Raw genomic sequence first — 10,075 nt, 5'->3', positions numbered from 1 at the left:
TAGGCAAGTTTTTCTAGAATACTATGTTTCTCAGATTGTTTCTACTCAAGTATTTATGGATGTTCCCTGTTGCTCACAGTGACATTCCTATTCTTTTCTGCTTAGATTTTAAGGCCTTCTTAAGCTATGTATGTTTAAAAAAAGATTTTGTTTTATTTTGAAAGGCAGAGAGAGAGATCTGTCTTCCATGCACTGACTCACTCTCCACATACACAAGTTGAGACTGGGCCAGGCGGAAGCCAGGAGCCTGGAACTGCATCCAGTTCTCCCACATGATTGATAAGGATCCAAGAAGTTGATGCACCTTCTGCTGGCTCCCAGGTGTGCATTTGCAGGAAGCTGGGTTCTGACTGGAGTAACCAGGACTCAAACCAGGCACTCCAATACGGAGTGCAGACGTCCCAATCAGTGGCTTACTACACTGTGCCAAATGCCATCCCAAGGACCTTCTTATGACCGCACATCTGTCTGTTCATCAGTGTCCATCAATAGACTCAAAATAAAACCTTTCTTCTTGAAAGTCAAGCTTTTTCTTGGTTCTTGTCTAAAATCAACCACTGAGTATGGAGTCTCTTGGAGGAAGTTGAGTTAATATTCTCAAAACACAGGCCAAACAGAATTAGAGGTTACTATAGAAAAGAAAAAAATATCTAACCTGTTATGAGTAGCCAGCCTTGAAGTTAAGGGTAGAGACGAGAAGCATTTGTTGGATTGCTCCTCTGATTGCTGTTTTCGCAAGTGTTATCTTATTCAGTCCTCACAACAGCTGGGAATGGTAGGGTATTGTTACATCTAGTTTATGGGACGTTGAGGCTCTGATCTGATGTTTGCTTGTCTGAACTCACACAGGTAGTAATCGTGATATTTCTGTTACGTGACAATTTCTAGGGAAGTCTGGTACAAGTCGTATCACTTAATTGAACTTAATGGGCCACATGTCGGCTGTGTGGCATGTTAGCAGCTACCATCAGTTTTGTTTGTGCTTCTGAGCAGTTCACAGTCTGCCTTCCTTTAGGAAGGCATCTAGAATCTCAGTGGTGCATAAATAAATGAGTTTCATTTTGGTGCTTTTGAAATAGGCAGTGATATTCCAGTGCCCCACTTCGCTTGTAAGGTACAAGGATGGAAGGAATGATTTGAGTGCTATCCAGGTTATGATTGGAGAGATGAACAGAGGCTCTTCTCTCTCCTCTGTCAAGCACTTTATGCTGGCTTATCTGGAATTTCCACATTACTGACTTCTTTGGGTAAAGACATTGAAGAGGCCCTTTTTAAAAGTGACAGGCACCTTAGGAAGGGGGATCTCAAGGAGCAATTATTAGCCATCAGTGTCCTGGCTCAGTGAGTGAACTTGTCATTTCAGGGCCTGGACGGAATGGGAAGGAAGACAGATTATTGTCTATTCCAAAAAGAAAAATGAGAAAACAAGGCTAGCAGAATGGGACTTCTGCTAGCTACAGAGAGCGGGTGGCTGGCACACACAGAGAAATGGGGACACAACTGAAGATGAGCAAGTGGCAAAGATCATCTTTAAAAACTTTTTCACTGACTGCAGATCCTGGCTGGTGAGTGGGTGGCATGTGACCGTTCATTGGTCACAGATGGCCTGGCATCACCTGATTGTGTTCTTTTTGCAAGATTCTTTTTCTTCTGCTGTGTATTACATCAGGATAAGAGTAGAACATCTTCGTTCTGGAGAAGCTTGCTCTGTCTGTCGCCTGGAGATGAGGCTCATTAGCTGTCACAGTAAAGGGACTCTAGAATGTCTCTCTTGTAGGTCAGAAGGCCTTTTGTAGGTCTCTCTTGGGCCCAGCAGTAGTTTTTGGAGGAGAAGGAAGAAGTACACAATAATATCCTCTCAGTGGTGCCTTTTCTTTCTCTCACCTGAAGGTTGCCCCTGTGTTACACTTTGACATTCAGACGATACTAAAACAAGCTAAGCAGTCATTAACTCAGACTCACATTTGGGTGGAGGGCGAAGAGAACATAAAAGAAATTTGTTGGAACCTACCAGTTGCAAGTTTGTTTATCCAGGGCATGCCAGCATGTACAATGATCAGCGTTCATTACCCAGATTACGGGGGCAGGAGTATAGGGAATACAACAAAACAGGTCAGTCCTGAATAACCTTACAGCCAATTATTTGAAAATCTGCTCTTGTTAAAACTCAGAGCAGAACAAAACTGTAAATTAATGTATTCTCCACCAAAGCATTGAACACTAAGCAAATCTTGTTCATTTCATGCTGGTGGAGGTAGAATGAGCTAACACTGCATACCTTGGGCATCACTTCGAATGTGCCTTTTCAACAAAGCTCTAGGGGTTTTTCTTTAAAACTATGCCATGTAGGCTTGAGAAAGGATTGAGGCAGCCCTGCTGAGCTGGGTGAAGATTAGAGGACAGAGTCCTGAATTATTCTAGAAATATAAATAGTTTAAAAATAGTGCACAGGAGATTATTTGCTAAAAGAGGTCTCTGTCTTCATTACCGAGAATATTTTCAGCATTTGTGTCCTTACTGTGCCTTTTAAAAAATTATTTATTTGTTTTATGATAGAGTTCCATAGGCTCTGGGATTTCTCTCCCCTCACCCTCCAACCCACCCCCTCACCCTCCAACCCACCCCCCTCATTGGCTTCCCATATATCATTACAAAGGCATAGCCTTATTGTGTCTTTTATTCATGCTCCCTTGTTAAGTATCTCACATTGCCTGATGTATTGATTCATTTGCATAAATCTGTCTGTCTTGTGAGAGTGAAATGAGGTCCACTAAGGTTTGCTTGGAAATTCCTGGATAGGAGAATCTGGGGAAAGCTGAACCACCTTTAGAGTGGAGTCAGGCAGTGGTAGGCACAGAGCAACTACATGTTCCTTCAAAATATTCTTGGAAAAAGAAATTACGAGATGTTTATTTGGAGGGATTTAAAAAATCTTTAGTTTTTTTTTTGTAAGATTTCATGAACTTTAAAAAAATTATTCACTTGAGAAGCAGAGGGACAGAAAAAGCATTTGTTCATTGACTCAGCACCCCAGTGCAGTCGTTGGGGGTGCTGAAGCCTGGGCTCCTTGGTCAGTGGCCGACACACAATCCCTTGAGCCTTTGCTGCATCCCATGTTCTGCGTTAGCAAGAAGGAGGAACTGGGAGTCCAAGCCAGGTAACAGGCTCAGGCGTGGTGATGCGGGAGGCGGGGATGTCAAGCAGCATTGTTCCCAGACAACTCTTGCTGCAATGGGAAGTTTTTTTAAACTTTTTTTTTTTTTTCAACGTGAAGTTTTGAGAATCTCTCACACCATACTTTCCTAAGACAGCAGAGCCTGAGAGAAAGAAACATTTGGCTTTCACTGATTTTTTTATATTTGGAAGTCCTAGGATCATTCTGTAATTGTGAGACTACGAAGACTTTTCAAAAATCTTTTAAAATTTTATCTTGTTTGTAAGATATTAACCAGGTTTATTTTTATTTGTATAACAGTTCTGTGGAGGTTTCCAGGCTATCATAAGGCTTCCCCCAGGGAGAGGATCAGGTTACAAAGTTATGTTTTTGGTTTTTCAGTAGATATTCCAATTTGAAATTGGGTTTCTAAGTTGAGATTCCAGCTCAGATTCACTTCAATAATCCACATGAGTGGTAATGGAGGCTCTTGTTTCATGAGTATGAGACAAAAAACAAAAAAATTCTCCCCAAATCTAGAAAAATCTAGAAATCTAAGTAAAATTTCATCTTTGGTAACAGAAATGCTTTTTACCAACAGTGTCTAATTAATAGCGAGTGGCTAAATATATTCATTGAGTACTTGAAGTATGTTGATTGTAACTATGAAATTGAAGTTTAAATTCTGTGTAGTTTAAATTTAAGTACTCATATGTGGCTACAGGTGCAGGTCTAGAATGAAAAATGTGGCATTGAATCCTAATTTTACTACCTAGGCTTTGTGATGTTAGGCAAATTACTTCACCTCTTTGTGCTTCAGCCTAAGTCGGCTTTTGTCCCTGATTCTCCCCCTATCTGCTAAAGGATTCTGTGCTCCAGATTCAACTTTTTGGTCTCATCCCTTATTTCTCTCCTCCATTTCCTAATTCCACTCAAATCAGACTGCTCTTTTAAAAGAACTTTTCCTGCCTATATTAATAGAGGGCCTTGATTGCAAGTTAAAGAAAATCTAACTCAGGTTTATGTATAGAAAAAGGAAAATTTTCACCTCTGATATCAGGGATGAATCGACCCAGGAGCCATTTTCATCCATTTCCTTTTTCTGATTTCTTTAGTGCGACTGTTATTCCAAGGTGGATACTTCCACTTGATATTCAGCTACCTGGAGTTGCCAACAGATCCCATTTGGCATTTGCCTGAGAAACAGATGCTCCACTTAATTTTTATATTAGTACTAGTTTGCTGGGTTGTTATAAAAGTACTCTGATTTTCCAAGTTTTAACATACCTGAGGAAAATTTTCCCCTAGGAAATAGTTAATGGTTATGCACAAATAAAGTTTTGTTCATGTTGTGTATTACCACTTCAGGTCTGGGAGCGGAGATGGCCTTTGAACTCTTGTGATATGAAAGCTTCCATACTACTATAGGTTGCTGTAGTACAACTTGTTTCATAGTATATTGTCTGCAGTAGCAATTACTGAGCTTTAGTATAGAAAATAGGATCCCATGGTCAGTATCTTTGGCACAGAGTTCAAGATTCTGTAGCTCAGCCAACTCCCAGGGGATTCTGAAGTGCTGCTGGTTTCTGGTGTTTGCTGGACCCTATCGAGAGAAGCAGGAAGTTTCACAACTTTCTTCCTTGATTCTTCCTTGATTCTCAGTCATATTTTTACACAGGGAGAAGCTACTTTTTCATCATCATGACTCTGAATCTGAAGTGTGATGACCTAAAATTAACAGAAGGAAAGACATGCACAATTTAAATGTCAGCAAATCAACAAAATTTTAGTGTACCTAAACATTGCAAATGTTACCAAACAGAACTACAAAATACAAATCAGTCACTTGAGGAGCTGCCAAAACTATTTCTGGAGATAAGAGCTGGATGATGCTGTTCAATGCCAAATTCAGTTTCCTCAGTTTGTGAGGAAATCTTTATCTGACCAACCCTCGTGACACTGGAGAAGGAACAGGGGCTGTGAAATCCCACCTAAATTTTAATCCCTTTTGGTTTTTTTGTGGTTTTTATATAGTAGGTGAGTTAAAATACAACCACGTGGGAATGTAGAGGAATTAAATTTTTAAATGCACAAAAAAAGCTGTATTTTGTAAATATTTGTAACTTTTTTTTTTTAGTATGTGCAGTAATAAACCAACATAGAACCTGAAGTTTCAGCTGATAATGGGAAGGATGCATAATAATAGCTCAGATAACAGGTTAGAAGGTGACATCATAGCCCAGGAGAGGCTTAGGAGAGTGACATCTTTTAATCTTCTCAGGAGGTGAGGCCTGCTTCCTTAGTAGTCAGGCATTCAGATGACAGGGAAGCCCTCCATGTTTTTGGGGGGGTTAGAATGTTGGGTATATTCACATCTCAGGTGGTCTTTAGTCCTGTGAACTTATCGAAGCACCCCATCTTCAGCCCTAACTGAAAGACTGGGTTCTTCCTCCTCCTTCCTACACCTGGCAGATGTTGTTAAATAAGACTTGGTTAATGACCATGGTCAAGTGCGTGGGGGAATGACAAAAGGTAATCAGTCACGAGACGAATGTTTTAAATCCGGATGCTGTAGACAGTCTAATAAATTTTCCCTCAGCAATATAATTTTTATCTTACCCTATTTCTGAAAAAGATCCAAGCAGAATAAGAAAATGCAATAAAGTGAAAGTATAATCATTTAGGTGTCTACCCCGAGAGCAGTGTCTACATTGCATTTTAGCATTTGGATGGGGGAAGTATTGATAACGATGTTTGGAGTTGACAGCCCTGTACTTTTAATAAATTCGGCTTCAAGGCACAACTGAGCAATTTCTTTGCTGAACAACGCAGACAGTTGGCGTGGCTGTGGGTCAGCTGCAGGGGCACACAAAGGAAAGGTGATTCACAAGATAAAATGGCCTGGCGTATGGTGTCATTCATCCATCACTCATCAAGCATTGTGGGTTTTCTGGGTTGTTTTAAAATTGATGTAAAAACGGATTTATTACTGATTTTTCATTGTAAGTCTAAAATGCTGATGTTTTCACTGAAAACAAACCCACAAGGCCCTTTCTAATAACAACAGACTAGATAGTAGTTGCTAATTTATAAGCTTAAGAATTCTGAGGTTTAGCAGTACAACCCAACTATTTTGAGCCAACATAAATTTCTCTGATAATAACTTACATTTCCTTGAAATGAGTATCTTTTAAGATGGATTTAGTTGAAAGGATGCTGAGGAAATTACCAAATTACCATAGTGAAAAAAAAGTGTTGTAAGAAGACTGTAAACAGTATTCAGAATACCTGGATAGTGAGGCTAGAGTGACTGAAACATTCTTCACTTTAGCAAGTCTTAAAATGAAAGCCGAACATACCTGGTAGCCTATAGTTAACCATACTTCTCTGAAGACAATTTTGCTGATTATAGAATTCAAAGATATTTTTATATTAAGATAGCAAGCAATAAACCTATTAGGAAAGAATAGGCAGATTTGAGAAAAGCTAAAATGATTACGGAGAAAACAGAAATATTTGTATCTTATGGCAACATTTTGAAAAATTAAAGCAGTGAATTCATGTTTTGATTTTGGAGAGGGACGGACTTCAGATACTTGTAGTAGTTTAAAATATATGCATTCTAAATTAAAAAGAAATAACAATTTCACCTCAGAGATTATGTGTGGACTCTTCACATTACTCCCAGAATGGAGAATGTAGCATTTCCTTCTACACACACACAAAGGAAGGGAAGTAGAAATGACTTTCATACCTTTTTTCTAAGACATTTGAACTTGCCATATCTACCTTGTCGTTTTTTAGTGTTCTCAAGTTCAGTGCACTGGGAAGAATCTGAAGATGATGAATCATAAATAATAGACACAGTTACACAGTGCTTTTAGAAATTCTATAAAATGGCCAGTTAGAACTTCAAGAAGCCATTATGTCAGAGAGCAGTCCCCACAGTCCCTCTCTGAGGCAGGTGGTGGCCTGCAGCCCAGCCTGGAGAGAACTTCCAAACCTGTGTGCAGGGGGCCTTCATGCTGATGCCTGAGACTTGAGCACCAAGCCCTGGGGGGAAGTGCCTCGTTCTCTCTCATCATATAAAACAGAAGCCAGTTGCTTCTTTCCAGATGTAAGGAAAAAAGAAGTACTTTTTCATTTTTGTAATATAATTAATAACAAGAATATATACTTTAAAATTAAGCATGAGGTTTGTACTTTGTCCCTCACAGAAAAATCATTTTGTATGCCATTTCTGCTCAAATGCCCCACTCTAGAATAAGGCAGCTCAATTGGATGAACACAAGAAAGGCTTTAGAAGATTAAGATACTCTATGGAATATTTTCAGATCATCAAAATTTCATGGAAAATGCACATTCCTTTTTCATTTCATTTTTAAAAAAGATATCTTCCTGCAATGGGATAATAGAAACAGATTTCCTACTTGTTTCATGTTTCATGTTTCCAAGGAAAGGAGAGTCAGGGCTCTGTTTTAATTATTTCTTTCTTCTATGCTGCTCATTCACTTCACCCTGCATATACACTGAAGGTAATTAAGAAAAAGACTCACAAATGCGAGCTAATGTTTTTATAAACAAATAAATTTCTGCTGGTTACTTGAAGTTTTCATTTTTATTTTGTTTTTGACTCCTTGGAGTTTTTAGTGCAGAATAATATTTAAGTTATTAAATATAAAAGGTAAAGAATAGGTATTTTTTGCACTCAGAGACTGAGGTACTACAAGTATTTAAAATATATTTTATCATATTTATTAAGGATCAGAAGGCTTTTGAGTGCTTGTTTTAAGAACCCTTCCAAGAACTAAAACAACTTCCAAAGACCTTTTCATTTTGAAAGAATAAACAGGATTATGAGAATAGGTAACTTTTTCCTTGAGGAGCTGTAAATGCAAGTCATTAGTAAAGTTCATTCGCTCCGTCGGAATTCGTCTGTTATAAGGTCTGTTGGATAATTATTCTTTCTAAACACGACAACAAAAACTGAACAGATGTTTAGGTAGATATCATGTTTGATGGATAAGATATAATGAATCTGTTCTTTTCATTGTTTTTTAATAAAAAATAAATATCTGGTGGTAAGATTTCTGCAGGGTTCTTAATAGGAATATGTTCCCTGGAATAAAGGGGGTGGGGGGAAGTGAAATGGAAGTTGATGTGATACTAGAATAATGAAAAATGTATCACTTAACACGGTTTGCATTATTCAGAGTTATGCCCATGCAAGTGTGTGCTCTAATCCCCAGCCAATATGTTGCTTAGTAACCAGTTACCTGCACACCTGCTCTGTACCTATAAGAGACAGTGCATGTATGGTTATTGGCTGCATTTAGTGCTGAAGAAAGAGATAAAAATCCAACAAATATTAATAATTTATGCATCGATACATCTTTTACCTTATTATGGCACTCGCTGTTTAGCAAAAGGTTTCTTTTTTTTTTTAATCAGAAGAGTTACTGCTTCCCATCACTCTTTGACCCCCTGAGAAGCATGAGAAAGAACTAAATTCCTTTCAGAGCATCTGTAATCAACTGTTTGCTGCAGACAACAGATGCTACCATTAGCAGGGATTTTGCACTTAGGTGAGAGGGAAGATTGAATGGACAATTTTAGTTTATAGAGGATTCCAACGGTGGAGGCAGAAATCAGTCTAGAATCGGTCTGACCTTAAGGGTCTGTCTACAGGAAGGCTTGATTAACAGAGCCCTAGAAATATCAGTCCTTGTGATTAGGCTGTGGGGTAGCTGGATTGTTCCTGATTATTTCCCTCTCAAGTTACAGTAAAGACCAGTTCTACCATTGATTGTGTAGCAGTGACCCAGCAGGGCAGATCTAAGAGGTAAGCTTGGTACCAACATATGAACCCCAACTGTTTTTTCCCCATTAGAAGGCTGATTGCATACTAGGTGTTTGAGTCTCAGGGCTTCTAGAAAGGATGCCCTGAGGGCTTCAGATTCGTTTCTTCCAACTGTTGGTAGGATTCCAGGTTTTCTTTTCCTTGTTTTCTTTCTTTCTTTTATTTATTTATTTTTTTTAACAGTTGGAAGGTATCCTTAGAAATCATGTTGATCTTAGTCCTGCCTATAGATAAGAACGACCTGGATAACTCTTAATACTGATGCATGGGATCCCACCTTCAAATTGTGATGCTATATCTCCAGTCGGATTCAGGCCAAAAAAGGAACCAGGCTGCACATTTTCATTCTAATGTGTTACTCTTCACTTGAAGACAAAGTACGGAAGACACATTTATTTTCCATTACTTAACTAGACTTTTTGTCTTCTCCATAGTCTTAACCACCGAGTTAGTGAGTAGGCAGGGCCCTTGTGCTCAAGTTAGAGAGGAACAGCTCTTTCACCAGCAGGGTTTCACCACCCTGCCTTTACTTCCTCCTTGAAGCTCATCTTGGAACTACTCAGAAAGAAGACTTGAAAGTGGATCAGATAAGCTTATCAATGGAACTATCTGTAAGGCAACTCAGTTCCAACTCATTTCACCTCTGCTCTGTATTCCATCATACCTGATGATGGCACATTGCCCAGGTTCTACCATGAGATTAAATGACAGCATTATGACACTTCAAAATCAAAATCTCTACATTAGGTGCCTAAATTGGATACCAATCTCCTATAAAATGACTAGGGCGAAATTGAAAGGTGAAAGCTTCATAAATTCCAGAGGACTCAAGACTAGAATCATATTTTCTTATTCTAGTGATTTGAAAGTTCAAGGAAATTAAAATGAATCCATCCTCTGCAATTCGTCATTTTGATCAGTTTCAGATGAATTCTTGATTCTAGATAGTTTTGGGGATTTTCCAGGAGCTGTGGCTGAGGAAGAATCTGGGGAGAATGAAGTTCTATTGCTCAGAATATTTTGATAGCATTGCAGGTTTCTGAGAATACCTGTTATAAGGA

The sequence above is a fragment of the Ochotona curzoniae genome, unplaced genomic scaffold (genome assembly GCF_017591425.1).
Source record: "Ochotona curzoniae isolate NIBS_2020 unplaced genomic scaffold, NIBS_Ocur_1.0 contig_1014, whole genome shotgun sequence".
Lineage (NCBI taxonomy): Eukaryota > Metazoa > Chordata > Mammalia > Lagomorpha > Ochotonidae > Ochotona > Ochotona curzoniae.
Note: the sequence above shows the minus strand (reverse complement) of the source record.